This window comes from Pinus tabuliformis, chromosome X, assembly GCF_031772625.1.
Source record: "Pinus tabuliformis cultivar Carrire ecotype Pingquan chromosome X, CPIR1, whole genome shotgun sequence".
In the NCBI taxonomy this organism is placed as follows: Eukaryota; Viridiplantae; Streptophyta; class Pinopsida; order Pinales; family Pinaceae; genus Pinus; species Pinus tabuliformis.
In genome coordinates, this window is record NC_142308.1 from 1636208715 (window position 1) to 1636216022 (window position 7308).

Here is a 7308-nt window from a genome sequence, read left to right on the forward strand (position 1 = left end):
GATGTAATAGGGGTTGGACTGTATATACAAAAACAGAGTTTTTTTTGAGCATATGTAAAGACTGTTACAGTAATGGCAAACAGGGTTTTTTCTTCCCAAGATTCTCAATGCATCTTTTTGTTCAAATGTGATGGTGGTTTAGTTTCTTAATGTTCTTTTTACAGCCTTGTTATGGCACAATCCCTCAGAATTCATATTATATGCCCTGACTTCCTGTGTGCTTGACAAGCTGTGGGTTTTGGTGAAGCATGTTTGAACATCACTCAGAATTCATTTTTTTTAATGCTCTGACTTCCTGTATGTTCAGCAGGCTTTGATTTAGGTAAATTATGTTTGAACCTCTGATGATGCAAAGAGCCTTGGCTTCCATGAGATGACTGTGATTTGGTTTATTAACTGTGAGAGACTCCATAGCCCAATGAAGACCAATTTGATGTATGTCCAGCCAGCTATATTTTTATAAATGTGTGAAGAGTTAGCCCTCTGTTGTTGTGATTAATTTTCTATCAAAAGCCTGTGAGAGAGCCCTCTCTGATTAGGAAGGCTAATTCCTAGTCTAAAGTCTGGTCTGAAACAGTTACATGAAGCCTTGCTTGGTTGCAGCCCCTAGTACTGGTTTTGTGATAACATGTTCCAGGCAGCAGTAGATGCATTTGATGAAGGCTCAAAAATATTTCCTCTTACATGGTCCAGCACTCCTCGATCTTCAAGGGTTAGATCGATAGACATCTTTCATCCATGATAGTCAGCTTTCTCATGGAGCTTGTCTTCGGCAGGAAAGAGTGTTGAGGACCCCATAGTTCTTTTAGGATAGCCTTGCCAATCTTCTCTTCAATGATTTCTCTTGCTCTTGCTCGGGCTTTGTCTTCACCTCAGCTCCGATACCATGTTAAGTTATGGTATGTTCTATGCTTATAACAGTTTACTTCTTTTTCTTATTATATTCCACCAATTAGCAATCACATGTACATAAAGTAAAGTGCAGATAGAACATTAAACGATCGACAAAAACAAGCCAAGACAAGAGACACAAGATGTGGCGACTAGCCAGGGACAAACCCCACAATGTGTGGGGAAACCCTTTGATCAAATCTTCTTTTCTCTTCAATAATTCAGCAGAGAGAAAGAGTACAATAAATTTGATTCATATCAGCAGTAGCAAACCCTAGATCAGTAGCATCAGCATTAGCGGTTTCATTATCAAACTAGGGCAGACCATATCTCACAAACCGACCATCGGATTGACTTCATTCCACCACCAAAAGTTTCGGCTTCCAGAGGAGGTTCAGATGAACCTACAACACAGTTTAGATGAGGAGATCTTCTAGGCCACGTAAGTCAATCTTTACTTCTGCAGTTGCAACTTCAGTTTCAGCAGTTTCCGGCTTCAAACTAGGGCAGTCGATATCTTGCAAACCGTTCGTTGGATTGACTTCATTCCACCACCAAAAGTTGCGGCTTTCAAAGGAGGTTCAAATGAACCTACAGCACAGTTCCAAAGAGGAGATCTTCTAGGCCACGCAAGTCAATCTTTACTTCTGCAGTTGCAGCTTCAGTTTCAGCAGTTTCCGGCTTCAAACTAGGGCAGTCGATATCTTGCAACCCGTTCACCGGATTGACTTCATTCAAAAGTTGCGGCTTTCAAAGGAGGTTCAGATGAACCTACAACATAGTTCCAAAGAGGAGATCTTCTAGGCCACGCAAGTCAATCTTTACTTCTGCAGTTGCAGCTTCAAATTCAACAGCTTCCTGCTTCACATGTGTGAGAGAGAGAGACCCATTTCAGCGCAGTAGAGAAGAGACTCATATCTGCGCAGTAGAGAGAGAGAGATGTGATGAGATGAGTGAGTCCAAATGAGGAAAAGTCCTCTTATATTTATACACAACGTTGGTGGGTGAATAGATGCGACTGTTGGGCTTCTGAGCCTACATGAGTTGTAGGTCGGCTTGATAATAATTCCATAATCAAAATAAATTCATATCTCCATGAATACTTATCGGAATCGGATGATATTTATATCAATCCTACACCTCTCGACGAGAGGAATCTAATAAAAATATTATCAGCCATGAATAAGATGACCCACATGAAGTTTTTCCCTGGTTTCCAATTTTAACATCTTGACACTCTGGTGCTGGATATAGGAAGTAATTCAATTCTTTTGCTATCTTACAATGAATAAAATCGTGGGTACTTCCTGAATCAATCAACACTATTACCTTTTTCTTCTTGATTTGTCCTTCTATCTTGATGGTTTGAGGAGTGGTAATTCCAGCCAATGCATTACAAGATATGGTTGGATTCATTTCTTCTTTATCTAGGCTTTGTTCCTGGAGTATATCCTCTTCTTTTAACCTTTCTTGCTCCTTTTCTTCTTCCTCTTCAAAATCTATGTAGTATAATTTCTTCTCAACACACTTATGACCTTTACTGTATTTGCTATCACAATGTAACAAAGCCCTTTTGCTCTTTTTTCTTCCAATTGTTGTGGTGTCAACCTTATAGGTTGTGGAAGGCTTGGGGCAACAACGCTTCCATCTTTATAGTTGTGAGTGGTATGCTTCCCAGTTGCCATAATTTTGCTTTCCATTTTTTTTGCTAACCTGAATGCCTTCTCTAATGAATCAAGTTCCCAAAGGCGAACATCATGTTGGATATTATTCTTTAAAGTCCCTATGAACACATCAATCCTATGCTCCTTTGGAATATTTTTTACCCTTATGTTCAATTCTTGGAACTCCTCAATGTGCTCCATTATTGAACCCTTTTGTTTGAGACTTATCAATTGGCTAAAAAAAGTGTTGCTTTTTTTATCCTCATAATGTGTTGTCAATTCTTCCGTAAAAATTGCCCAAGTGATAATTTGTTTATGAGAGCAAAACCATTGATACCATACAAACTGATTTGGTTCCAAATATAAAGTTGCAATACGTACCTTTTGTGTGTTTTGCACATTATTGAGATAGAAAAATTGCTCCATCTATAATATCCATGTTGCGGGATCCTTGCCATCAAACTTCCTCATATCAATTTTTGGAATATGGTGGGTCTTTGCTCCAAAATTAGAGTCTATGAAATCATGATTAACATTTCTTTTTTTCTCATCATGAGTTTCCTTTACTACCCTTTCACCATTAGTAAGTATTTCTTGTAGAAAATTTGTCAAATCTGTCTTCAAATCTTCCATGCCTGTCTTCAAATCTGTCTTCAAATCTATCTTAAAATCATCCATCCTAGCTTCCACATCATTAATCATAGCTTCTACATCTTTCTTTAAACCATCCATCTTATATTTTGTTACTTTTTGTGGGAGTCACATTTGTTGCACTTGGTCTCGTAATTTTGATATATCATGTTGCATTTCTTCCTCTTCTTCATAAGTCATGCTAGAGCTTTCAGGTTGCTTACTAGGTGTTTGCATTTTATTTCCTCGGGGCATCAGTTACCGATAATAATGTTCTACTATGCCCTTTGAATTCCTTCAAAATAATTTTTCAAACCAAGCTTAAGAAAAAATTAAAAAAAATCTACACACCTTTTTTCACTTTGTAGGAGCTTGATATTGCCTCTATTGTATCTCTGTAATTTCAGATCATCTAGTTCTGAAATTGTGACCTATAGTAGCCCTCTGTGTCCTCTTTCCAATGCCACCAGTCTGATCGAATTTAGATTCTCCAAGGTAGAGTTATGCACAATCTCCCAAGGTGACCTGATTATAGACCTTTTTAGAAGAGCGAACTTGTAGGAAGTGCCATGTGTCACTGTTTCGACCTTAGGATCTGAAAAATATACACAGGAAACTATAGTCCGTCCTCTTTTTGTAACTTCTTATTAAATTTCAATATGATTCTCAAAACAAAAGTTATGACTATTTTCCCCAAGTCACCTGTTTGGAATGTAATTCAGGAGTCTGCAAAAATGCCAACTTCCTTAGATCATATCTCCGCAAATATAGCGTGAAAATCTCTTAAATTCGGACCTGCGGTTCAGAACGATTTCAGCCCAAATGGTTTTTCGTTTAGCATCTGAAATGTCGCAGAAAAAAGTTATAGTGCAAATGCCATGATGACCTGTTTGGAGCAACGAAACCCTAGAATTCAAAGCTCTGATACCAAATGTTATGAAACCAACTCACAAAAGATAGAAAAGATATATGAACGCCTTAGAAATAAGCCTCTTTGGGGGGGCAACCTCCTTTACATTACACAAATGAACAATTCTTAGATGATACAAATGAAAATACCTCCTTTCTATATATAGGAGTCTAAGGGGTCATAATATAATCAGAGCCGACATAACAATAATAATGTAAGGGCATAATAATAACAATAGTGGGCTTATATGGGGCACAATAGTAACAATATGGGCACTACATGGGTACATCAATATAATAAGGGGTTACACTAGTAATATAGGGGCCTAACACCAACCCTCAAAGAGTATTGGTCCTCTTGCCTACTCTTGTCTTGGATTCCCTACACATCCTCAAAGAGTATCAGATACCAGATGATTACCTAATCCTCCCATTCTTTCTTCCCAAGTGAAGACAAGAATGTTGTGTCTATCTTGTTTCTACATTTACACTCATGACCTTCATCTAGACTTACGATTGTTAGTCCTTGTCTAGTGCATGACCCATGAAATGGAAAAACACAATTGTCACTCCTTTGTAATCAGGGGTGATCCAAAACTCCCTCTTGATCAAGGACTTGCCAGAGCTCCCTCTTAACTAGGGACTCTTTCATTCATCAACAACTTCCTCTTCATGGGTCCTTTAGTTGCTTGATCTCCTTCCTTTTGTTGATGCCATGAAGTCTTTGTTTGAACTTCTTCTAGGTAGGGCACCATTCATCAATCACTTTCCTTCCTGGTTTATCATGTCATTTCTTCCTTCATGGAAAGTGGATTTCTTGTCATACATCAAGTTTTATTTTCATTTCGTTACTCCTTTTTCATCTGTCTGTGCTTCAAAATACATTTCTCATGGATGCCTCATCGTACTTGTTTACATGCTTCGACCTATTAGCCCATGATGACTTCATCCTAATATAACATTTCTTTTTCTTTTCTTGGATGACTTCTTCACCACGACATCTTTGTAGAGTAGAATCAGTTATCTGCATCTTTCATATCTCCAAGGCCTTCATAGGTCTCAAGGGTCCTTCCTTCCTTTGTCAGATTTGTCCTACCTTCTTTCGGGAGATATCTTCAAAGTATTTTTGTCAAATAGTGATTCTTGGTGATCATGGTGTTCTTCACATTATTACAGGAAAATTTGGGCACATCAATCCCAACTTCCAGATCTGTATTATTAGGGTCTATCAATCCCTAATTCAGTTGTTTTCATTCCCTAATGAAGTTAACCTACATCATGCTTGCTTCCCAAGAGTTTCATGACACCATTCATCCAAAAAATGTCCTTAAGGAGATCATTGCAGGTGGCCTTCTATTTGGCTGCAATGAATGGCAGGCACTACACTATCTGGGTGCTATACATAGCACCTAGCCTTTTTATCACCTATGATGGGTGAGATCCATTGAATTTTTCAAATGAATCCATTGGATTCCTCATCCAATGGATGCTTCTAGATGTTTCTAGAGGTATTGGGCTCGCTTTTGGATGAGGAAGGAGATGAATGAACCTTAATCCATTATCCCTTCCTCCATGGAACCACTTCCCAAATATGGAAAAGCATTCATGAGGGCCATTAATGGCCTAACCTCCTCTTTTCAGCTATAAAAGGACCAAGCTCTCAAAGGCTAGTCTAGGTTGAGACTTCTTAAGCTAAGGAAATGCTGCTTGGATGAGATTAGTAGAGAGAGTAATGTTATCATGTCAAATTGTTGTTTCCATGAGGAGAGAAGGGTTTGAAGCTGGGAGGATGACGCTGAATCGAACATGCATCTACATGGGTTGTAATCTTCCTTTCTATGAATAAAGAGTTCTATGCTTTTTCCCATTCATGTGTTATGTGATGTATATTGTACTTTCGATTCTATAATATGTTTAGTTAACATATCAATATGTATGCTTTGATGGTTTTCTGTCTCGGCTTGTGTGCAGGTACCTTTCAAGCGAGTTAAGTACAGAAGGGAGTGGTGAAAGCAGTCAGAGGGAAGAGGGATCGAGTGAGAGATACAGATTGGTACTTTTTCTCCTCTTTCTTTTATCTGTTAGCTATAGGAAAAGCAATGGAATTACTTTAACTATTGTTCTAGACTTGCTACTAGGTCTAGGGGTTAGTCATTCAAAAAGACACTAAATTTGCCCGTAAAAAAATGACGACTCCACTGGGGAGCGATCCTATCCCTTATAGTAGCTAATCAATCTCTTAGAACATTTTGACATACTTTACCCTTTGCTATTCATCGAATTCAAGTTCAATTCACTGAAGATTAAGTCAATATTGAGCATAAAATTGTCATTATGTAATCATTGCAGCTCTATAACTAATAGGGTGCTATGCATTGCACCCTCTGGTCAATTTTGGATAAAGTCAAAGGATTTATGAGAAAATGGCAGCAAATATTCGAGGAAAACAGGGAAGAGGATTTGTAGGGGGTGTCTCCTTCATTTATGATCCCTTTCCTTAAATTCTCCATCAGAAACTCGGAGCACAAGCAGCCACCTTGATGAATCCAAGGGGCAGCCAAGCAAGTAAAGAAGGACTGTTGTTTATCTCCAGTTCTAGGAAGCTGAGCTCCTTGATTTTAGGAAGGCTGTTGGGGGACTCCATTTGTATAAATAAGGGGGCTTAGAGCCTCAGTAGGTTAGCCAGTCATTAGTAGAATTTTCACACTTTTGTGCAGCACTTGTTCAACTCATTTTCGAGCTTCCTTTTTTAGAACAGTTTATGTAATGTGACTTTTACTTTTGATAATGGAGATGAAACAGTTTTTGAGCCAGCACTGATCTCTTTCAGAGGGCTGAAGCTCTTGGGTTAGGGCCCAACCCAAGCTACCCAACACCTCTTGCTTTGTACTTATATGTTTTTGCTTCAGTTTATGAGTTAATTTCTGTTACATAGATTCATTTTACTTTGTTTAGATTAGGTTGCTTTTGATGGTTTGCATAGTTGTTTTTGTTTCAGTTGCTCAAGTAGGTTAATGTAGTGATAGACTAAGATTCAAAAAGGCCAACAACAAGCCCTGATCTCCTTTCTCCCTTTCTGGGACTATGATTTGAGGTCAAGGCACTACTACTGCCACCAAAAACATAGTTTTGCTCTCCCATGCAATTTCTAGTGTGACGACTTGATTTGGAAAGATTAATATCTTGCTTCAAATTCAGTTGCCTAGATCATTTC